Below are 9724 nucleotides of genomic sequence, written 5' to 3' on the forward strand. Positions count from 1 at the left end.
TTGACAAGTGCCATTTGAGGGCTATAATTCTGAACCAGTTCTCAATTCTTCAGCTTTGATAAAATCTTGAAATGAAACTAACAAAAATTCATTTTTGTGTCATATAAATAAATTCAGTGATACGTTTAATAGGTCGTATTTTCAAAAGACAACAGTAACATACGCGTAAGTGAATTAATTCATTAGATAACAGTACATGCATAGTCACGAGTCTTTTTTATCCCGACTGCCTCCGTGGTGTAGTGGTTAGAGCGTCCGCCCGGAGAGCGGAAGGTCGCGGGTTCGATCCCCGACCGCGTCATACCAAAAGACGTTAAAATATGGTACCTGCCTGGCGCTCGGCATTAATGGGTACAGCAAGGACTGGTAATGTGTCTGAGTGGGGTATTCATGCGGCATGGTATCTCAGTGGGCTAGCACTATAAAACCAGCTTCAGTCTGGGCTAGTACAAGCAGCCGCACTTACACATACACACGCATGCACGTCGTCATATGAGCGAAATATTCTCAAGCACGACGTTAAACCCAATTTCACCTCACCTCACCTTTTTTATCCCCTCTGGAAAATAGACACATTTGGTTTCATGAAGTCCACTTATAAGCTGACAAATGCTGAAATTGATTTATTTCCATTTTCTCAGTTTATTGTACTGTAACAGTAAAATAATTTCAAATTGAATTCTGTTTTCAGTAACACGCATGAGTATATGTTATTAAATATAAGCTGGTGATAATGAACTGACAACTCCCAAAATCTAGCAGTGAAATAGTACACACGACAAACTCAACACCATGCATAGGAATGCATTGATTCCATAACGTACTTTTTCGTTCGTAATAATAACCTTTGGGAAGAAAACTCTACTGGGGATATAACGTAACATTAATCTGAAAAGCCAATGCTGTGGGCGTTTTATACGAATAAAAGCTGTCAACGAAGGCGAATACACACAAGACATTAGGGTAAAAAACAACTAAAACTTCAAAAGACGGATCTTCACATCAGGGAAATATCTCCGACTAAATGATGTCTCTGCATTTATCATTTGTCCCAACGTCGTATGATTACCATTGTAGCATCAGAGTCAAACACTTTAAATAAATAGAATCAGTATCAAATAAAACAGTTAAACAGCACATAATCGCCTCGTAAGAGCTTTGATGTCATGATAGGCGGCGCGCTATGATAAAGGTACTGACATCTTTAATGGTAGCTGTTGTATCGATATCACGCCTGACAAGGGCCGACCGAAACTCAACAAGAGGTGTTGCAATCTTAATACAAGCCCATAGCATCTGGATTCTATAAACACATGGAAATGGCCTTTCAACTCACTGCAACTCCACATCAGTAAGCGCCTGGCCTTTCATGAAACAAAGCACAAATAAACACTCCCGATAGAGTTTCCAGTGACGAGAGGAAGACAAGGGGTTACCGGCCTTGGAATGGCGTCGACGGGACATCCGGTAGCCATGTTATCTGTCGACGAAATCGTTTCTCGCCGCCAAACCACAATCAGGTGTGGGTGATGGGTTTCTGATTGTACTGAAATCGACAGCGAGAAATGAAAATGTGCTTCCTTGGTTTTGAAGACTGTTTTCCACAGCTGACCTGACTTTTAAGGCGATGTTTACATAAGTGCAGCGAAGCAATGACAAACAGGCATGTTTACGCTGCCGTTTTATCTTCATCATCATTCTTTGAGGTCCAAATAACCTATAAAGGTAGAAGATGAGGATGTAATTTGGAAACAGGCATTTCATGTTGATAGTTTGTCTACCTAATTATCAGTTATGTGTTTTTCCCTAGTCTGAACTTTCTAGCACTATGAGAGTGCGTTTAAGGTTATAAAAAGGTTGCTAATTGATGTACATCGTCTGTTCGATTCGAACAGATTGTTTTGAACGTGACACATCTACGTTGAATCGGAGATAACGAATAAGCAGCGAACCCAACTCTCTCTGTTAACAATTATAACTGACCTATGTCCATACGAATGTCCTCATAGGATGCGTGCGTACGTAGCGTGCGTACATACGTGTGTGTCGCCACTTGTTGTTATGGCTTAACAATATTCAATACATAACTGGAAGTGAAAGATAGTCTGTCTGTATTTATTCAAAAAGTGTTGCAAGAAAGCCTCGAATATGGACTAGGATGGTAAGGTAGTAAGTTACCCTCATCTGTTGCTGCTTTTAAGATCTGACGTATAACATCCACATTAAATCACGAAAGATGTTTGACTGTAACGCATAGGCATGGACGTGGAGACCATACGGAGCTTGCGTTTGATTTAAAATATCTCCCTGTTGTCTGATTTGTTCTTTAGATAAGAATGTTTCACAGTGTGTCTTCAGTGAAAACATTATACAATATAGACTTGGCAATTTCTTTGGATTTTGCCTGTTACCTAAACGTCTGCTGACGGACATGTCATATAGATGTACAGTGGGGATTTTTTCACAGAGAAGAAAATAACATATTGCTTTAAACATTTCAATTTGTTTTGCAGTTTACATGAGGATTTATCATAGTTTTATGATTCTGTTGACGGGAAACATGGACAATCGTTTTATACGTATAAAATCCATTTTGTATGCAGAAATTGTCCTCTTTTTCAGTATTCTCATTTCAAGGGTTGTAGTTTAATTCCCAATAAAAACTTTTAGAGGTTTAAAGCGTTAGTTTGATGATAATCTCACTATGCACGTGTTATATGCATGATGGGAGCATTGTGTGATATAATAATGACATTTTGTGCGCGTTAGACGTTTGATTGAAAAAGCATAATGTACGTGTTATTTGTAGGAGAATAATAAGTTGATATTAGGGTTGGGCGTGTGCTTATACTGACGGTGTGTACATGTAAGATGTATGATCATGCTGATAATGACAGTATGCACGTGTCAGACGTATGATGATAATATCAATAAGAACGTGTTAGAATTTGATGATAATGACATCAATCACGTGTCATATTATGATGATAATATCAATAAGTACGTGTTAAATGTTTGATAAAAATACCCTTTCGCCTTAAGAAACATTTATTGGACATACCTACACAAGAGAGCATGGCCGGTAGGGTTTTATACATTGCCGTGCTGATATCTTCCAGTTATTTCTTACCTTCAAACATGTCGACATACACACGACCTTCCTCTGTGAAGTAATCGGTTCGACATGTTCAGCACAAATACAAGCCTCCTTTTCCACATCCTCCCCCGACACTGTGTCTGCATATAACATAACATTAAAAATAGGTTTTTATCCTCTCCCGTCCATCACCAGTTAAAGAAAATAAAGTTAAAGATTGTTGTTTATTTGACTAGAGGAACAAGGCCTATTGGATTTAATGTCGTCCACCCAGGTGGTGGAGTATGCATGGACAACAGGACACGTGGAGTGTGTGAATGAGAAAATGTGTACAAACCCTCAGATTTGAGGGTTTTTTCATTGCTCTAGAAACGGGGCTATTTTGTTTAAAATCATTTTGCACCTTGTTTTGTATATTTTCACGACGTGGAATGTTTGTAATTATTTGTGTTAATTTTGTTGATCCCTCCCTCCCCATGACCCTCTACGATAATGTTTTCAATTTGTATTTTACACGCTTATGGTATTGTGTAAACTGACTGAAAAGGTCATTGCCTTTTAGCCTATGTGTATGAATGATTAAAAATTAGATCTCTCCCTGAGTGAAAATCAAGATTAACGATTGCAGAAAACAATTTCCGTGTTATCGTGCCACCATTAAAATATTCGAATGCGAACTGACAGCACAACAGCAGAGCAAAGTAATGTCACTGTAACATAATATTCCCTAACTCTGAAGTTGTTTTATGTTCGGCAAGTATTTTACTATATCTGGTGCTCTTGGAGATGCCTCTACTTGTTAGAGGCGACTAACGGATAGGGAGGTCAGGTCAACTGACTACTGACCCATGTCTGTCACCGGATTGACTGATCCAGACTCAAATATCAACTGACTTCGTGCAGCCCGAATACTGACATGTGCGGCGTTAAAAAGCAAACAATATTCTATTTTGTCAAACTATAAACACGGCTCTGTTCGTGTGAAATAATTAACAAAAACACCGTAAGACAACAATACTTACGCGGACATCGCAGAGCGTTTGTACGAAAATGGTGTGAACAGCACTAGGTACAGAACATGGCCGCTGTTATCATCGTCATTTATTGAAGAAATATTAGCTTGTCGTACATGTCATCGTTTTAATAAATTTCTTGATAATTCACAGAGTGAGAGAAATATGTTCGAAAATTAATTTTCTTTGATAATATGCTAAAAATTAGGCAACAAAAGAATGTCTACTGCTAACATTTGTGTCGGGCAATACCGCCTTTGAAATGGTGATATATTTGCGACAGTCTTGTCACGTGCGGTGTCTGAAGTATCATTAGATGAATACAATATGGTGTAATACCAGATTGTAACAATCTAACACTCCCCGAATGTAATCATCTACGCCGCTATTAAACACCGGAAGCTTTCCGTACCTATACATTCGTTGTGGGGCTGAAATCCCGCGGGTTGCCTTCAAAAGAGGCCGAACGTGGCCAAATCTCGCGAGATGCGATAACAGTATGTACAGTAACCCGCCTTGCACGCGCAGCATGGCGGGTGGGCGGAGTCATGCGCAGTGGGGATTCTGGCTTTTGTTTCATGCTTCTCTCTCCGGATTCATTCAGCGTTCATCCCCTTACATGATAGAGAAGCATGTATAGATCCCAACGACAAGCTTGACACCAAGGAATTTCCGATATTTTGGCTTAGATAAATTTGCTTACTTGCTATCTAATTAACTTTCTACCTCGTGCTGTCAATTTATTAAAAGCTGTGACGTCACACACGTTCCGACGCTGCCTTGAGTTGTCGGCACGCTGGTGAGTCTGAGGTCGGCAAAGCATGTTAACTATCTCGGAAATTGCCCTGGGACATCTCCATTTTTCAACATTTATCATTGCCCGAGCCATAGAAGGAGGGGGAACGGTGTCATACGGGTGAAACAAGCATCTGCCAGTGTTAAGAGCTTAATATTGATATCTGACACTGAAAACAATGTCACTATTTATTACATTGTGCAAATAACACCGCTATTGTCCTCTTACATGCTCCAATTTCTCATGTCGTCGGCTCCTACAATTTTCAATTCGTTAAAGTCCCCTCCTACAAATTCACCGACCATCTATCAAAGATTGGGAGATTGGACTTGCCAATAGCGTTGAAGTGTTTCCAATCAGTTAAGTGGACTGGTGTAAGTTTCTTGTTTAGCCAAATGCCCCAATCAGAAAGTTTACTTGAAGCATCAACGGGTACTGGGTTCGAGAATCATATTGTGCCGGAATCAATATGGTTCCAATGATACATTTCAAGCCACGTGACTTTGTGTAGGATGTGATATTGACACGGGTGATATATCTCCGTCACCCAGTGTAATGGCGATAACACAGCACGTGCGTGTGATACTGCAAAAGATAGCAAATATATGACATTTTGATAGCACTTTTTCCATGAAGTGAATGTTTCGCTGTTCCCTAAGCTATGATCTTCATCTAAAGAAAAGCATTATGACTGAAACTAACAGGATTTAATTGATGTTTTCTAAATACACGTGCTTAACATGTCTACCTATAGTAGCTATTATCAAATATTATTAGCAACCCAAATCCTAAACCCTGATTTTCATCTCAAGAAAACCATTATGATTGAAACTAACAGGTTTTAATTGATGTTTTCTAAATACACGTGCTTAACAACATGTTTACTTATATCACTATTATTACCTATTATTAGCAACCCAATTTGAAGAATATAAAATCATGTCTTATCTTTTTCAGGTTCTCTTTTGTGGGGTTTTCTGTTTCGTCATAGATGATTAATATGTTACACTATTTCTAACAGTGATGTAATTGGTTGGAAAATTCTACTTAAATGAGTTTATGAGGGATGAAATGAGATCCGCAACGCGTTCCTGTCTCCATGTTGCTTTTAAATAACACGTAACTGCCATTAGGTTTCAAACTGAAGTTCAACCGTGCCATACTGCCATCTTACCGAACGAACAGCCTGGACACATGATTATTAAGCAATACATGATAATTTGTAAACAGAGAAAAAATTAGCTCATACCATATCATTTGAGCGAGTTACATGAACTGACATACCCCTCCCCTACCTCTCCCACGCCCCCTGCTGGGCTGACATAACAGCTGGCCAACGACGTACTTGTTAACACACTTTTAAATACAACATATTAGTAAAACATCGTTTTTTATTCATCCATATCTTTATCTGAATTTTATAGTTACAAAGGCCGGAGCTACATGTATTAAATTCATTTTTACAAAACATTCTCTCCTTTTTGATGCCATCATATTCTCATGACACCCATCAAAAGCTGGATATGTACTTAGGGAAGCAGTGGCCTAATTCTAAAACAAATACAAGGGAGTATTTCATAGTCTTCAGTTTATGACATAGTCTATCAAATATTGAACTTGGTATATAATTTGTAATATTCGTTGCGGGATTTCTTAAAAACAAAGCGTTTGTTGACTTTCATGGAATTGGGGGGTCAGATGTTATCCAAGCGTCAATAATAATATTTGTTTATCTCTAACATTAGCGGTGGGTAATGAAAAAACAACACCCCCGTCAAACAATGTAGGAACGGCAAATACTGTGCATATTTTACATATAGGGAAAATACTACCTATCAACCGCCATGTTAATCACATTTGTTTCTAGTTGCTATTGGTGGACATCCTTGATGACTTGCACCATGTAATCATTCTAAATGTGCTATACCAAATGGTAATACTATATTTCTTGCTGGGAAACGTAATTGTTGTCAGGAAATATATTTTGATTTGATAAAAAAGAAAACAAACAACAGCAAACATTCAGTCTCATCAAATGGCTGGCATGGGATGAAGAACTGCCCCAGAGTCTCAAACACAGACGATCCTAAGGCAGAAACAGTATATATATGAAATACGACCATGTTTTCATGCTACGTAGAATATTCATTATCAAACAATAGACTGGCCAGAGTGCGTTTTTATTCTGTTCTAAATTATCCGTTTTATTTCTGAATTAAAGTGCTTTAGAATTTGTGATTTCGGTTAAATGTAATCAATGTTTTAAGCAAATTTCCGGGGAAAACATGGAATGTTAACAAAATCTATTATGAATCAATTGCATAAATTTATTTGATTTGATATTCATCCGAATTAATCCTTACACACATTAAACGATTGGGTAGTTTCCTGAAATGAAATCAGAGATTCAATAGCAGAAACGCCCATGCATGTTAAAGGCAAACTTCGGGCCAAGAGAAAGTCATTATTGCCGTGAACAAAGAAACGAAATTGATGTCTTTTTTGTTTGCTTGTCCGTACTATAACAATATCAAATACAATAAGAAGCATTTTATCAATTAAAAGAAATATTTAATAGTAAAAAATAATGCCCGAAAAGAGAATACTTGCAAGAAAATATCAAACCCTTTTCAAGTGAGATGTAAAATTATTTCCAGATGACAAATTCCCACTGAAGAGCAGACATTATACTTCCCGCGGTGCCAAGCACACGAGCAAGATACAAGCGCTTGTCTGTCTGAAACCTATCACAGATGGAACAAGTCTCGGCTAGATACGAGAACAAATGTAGGCAAACACAGACTTTAGCGAAAAGATCTTTCAATATATTTTTTTCAGCACAAACAAAAATGTATAACGACTGTCGATATACCACGAGAATGAATACCTGAATTATGTAAAGTATGTTTTCTGTGAAAAAGAGTGTACGGGTTTAAGGTGTATTTTGGTAATCTATCTGGAATCTTGAATCATAAAATACACAGACATGAAATACAAGTTGTTGGTTTCAGTATGTTTCGTCAGCGCCCTACAGTCTTGAAACTTCCAAAGTACTCGAGTATAAATGGATATCTGAATTATTTACGTAGCATTTTTTCATATAAAAATGTTTCTATTTATATCAGATGTTGTAGCAATTATTGTCTGGTATACTGAGTAATTAAACAATTTGCTAAAGTTAGATGAAAGATCTTTTAATATTTTTTAGCATAACCAACACAGCCGACTGTCCAAAGATTGTCGATATACCCCCGATCAGAAATGAACACCTGAATTATTATGTGAGTGATATGATTTTTCAAATTTTTCTGGGTAATCGTCATCTAGTGAAAACGTATACGAATCACAGACAGTCTGACTAAACAAATTATACTTCAACAAGGAACAGTTACTACGTGGTTGAGATATTTTCCCTATGAAAATACGTATATGCAGTTATTTGGTAACCATTATTTAGTAGATTGGATAATAAAAGATAATAGAGATTCAACAAAGAACAGTTGCTGCCAAGTAGTTCCAAGATTCCTGATTGATTCATGATTTCACATTTTAAACTCTAACCCCGTTTTATTTGTATCTCCTTCAGCAGATGAGGTTAAACCTAGTTGGTCTTATATTGACTGAGTTAAGCTACACCGCGTCCCCAAACGGTCTGGTCAGACAACTACAAATCTCTGCTGGGGAGACTCGAATGACGCTGTGTGCCCTTCACAATACAGTCACCAAAATATTCCTCGGGGTCGAAGCAGAGACCTCGAAATCTTATTAGCGTAATTGTATTGTGATTTATACGGTATGATTAATCCCAAGTCGACGCTGGCTGGAGATGGCTTGACTGAAGACGGCATCAGGGCCGACAGACACTGTGGTCTGACGTGTTAACATTGTCAGATCAGATTTGTGAGGACAGTGAAGCACGGGGACAGCCACGTTCAATTGAGAAGCGAAACAAGGGACGTAACTAATGTTTTCTTACTGGAATTAATAGCCTCATTTGGTCCAGATTTGCTCTTTTATTTACTACTGATATTGCAATGTGTGGACGCTCGGCCAGATGAAGATCATTACTTGGGCTATAATTAGACTGTGTGTTCAGATCTGTACCATATCGTGGGCCGTCGCAGCACAAACTGAATTATGTATAATATTCACGTTAGTTTTTCTCTCTCTCCCTCTCTCTCTCTCTCTCTCTCTCTCTCTCTCTCTCTCTCTCTCTCTCTCTCTCTCTCTCTCTCTCTCTCTCTCTCTCTCTCTCTCTCTCTCTCTCTCTCTCTCTCTCTCTCTCGGAGTCGGACAACTTAGTACTTGGAATGCAAGCATAACATTTCGTAGGCGAGGTTTCTTTTCGAGGGAGGCAGAAAATTAATTTCATTATTTTTTTTTTCAAAACGGACATGCTAGGTTTGTTGGCGTGAATACGCCATAGACTGTATTTTGACCTAGTTGTCGTTTTCGTGGAGGCATTTTGCATATTCAGGCTCATACCATGGATGGATACAAGCACAGTTTCAGGTAAAATCACACTTTATGGGAAGTGACCTGAGCAGTACACAGAAAGCCTTCTTTTTCACTTTTTAGTCAAGCCGACTTCATCAAAGCAAAGGAGTCCGCAGGGTCGATCTTGTGCTCACACAATATTATCATTAGCAGGATTATCATCATTATTAATTCACCACGCTGCATAATCCAGAATAACAAACAACATATGTACACTTAGATTTTTGTTTATCAGACCAACCCGCAAAATAATGTCAAACAGTTCAGTTATTGATGCCACACACCACAACACAACACACCACAACACACACACGCACACAC

At 38.3% G+C, this 9724-nt stretch overlaps 1 long non-coding RNA gene across 1 annotated transcript; it reads right to left on the reverse strand.

Annotated features, from left to right (window-relative positions):
• Window positions 1-603: 603 nt before the first annotated feature.
• LOC124272607 lies at window positions 604-4597 on the reverse strand. Its single transcript, XR_006897367.1, has 3 exons — window positions 4523-4597; window positions 3131-3237; window positions 604-1717 (listed from the first exon to the last, which is right to left on the reverse strand). It is a non-coding gene; the product is annotated as an uncharacterized LOC124272607 (long non-coding RNA).
• Between the last annotated feature and the right edge of the window lie 5127 nt (window positions 4598-9724).

Source organism: Haliotis rubra, unplaced genomic scaffold (assembly GCF_003918875.1).
Source record: "Haliotis rubra isolate DU_JTF1 unplaced genomic scaffold, ASM391887v1 Scf171, whole genome shotgun sequence".
NCBI classification, from domain to species: domain Eukaryota; kingdom Metazoa; phylum Mollusca; class Gastropoda; order Lepetellida; family Haliotidae; genus Haliotis; species Haliotis rubra.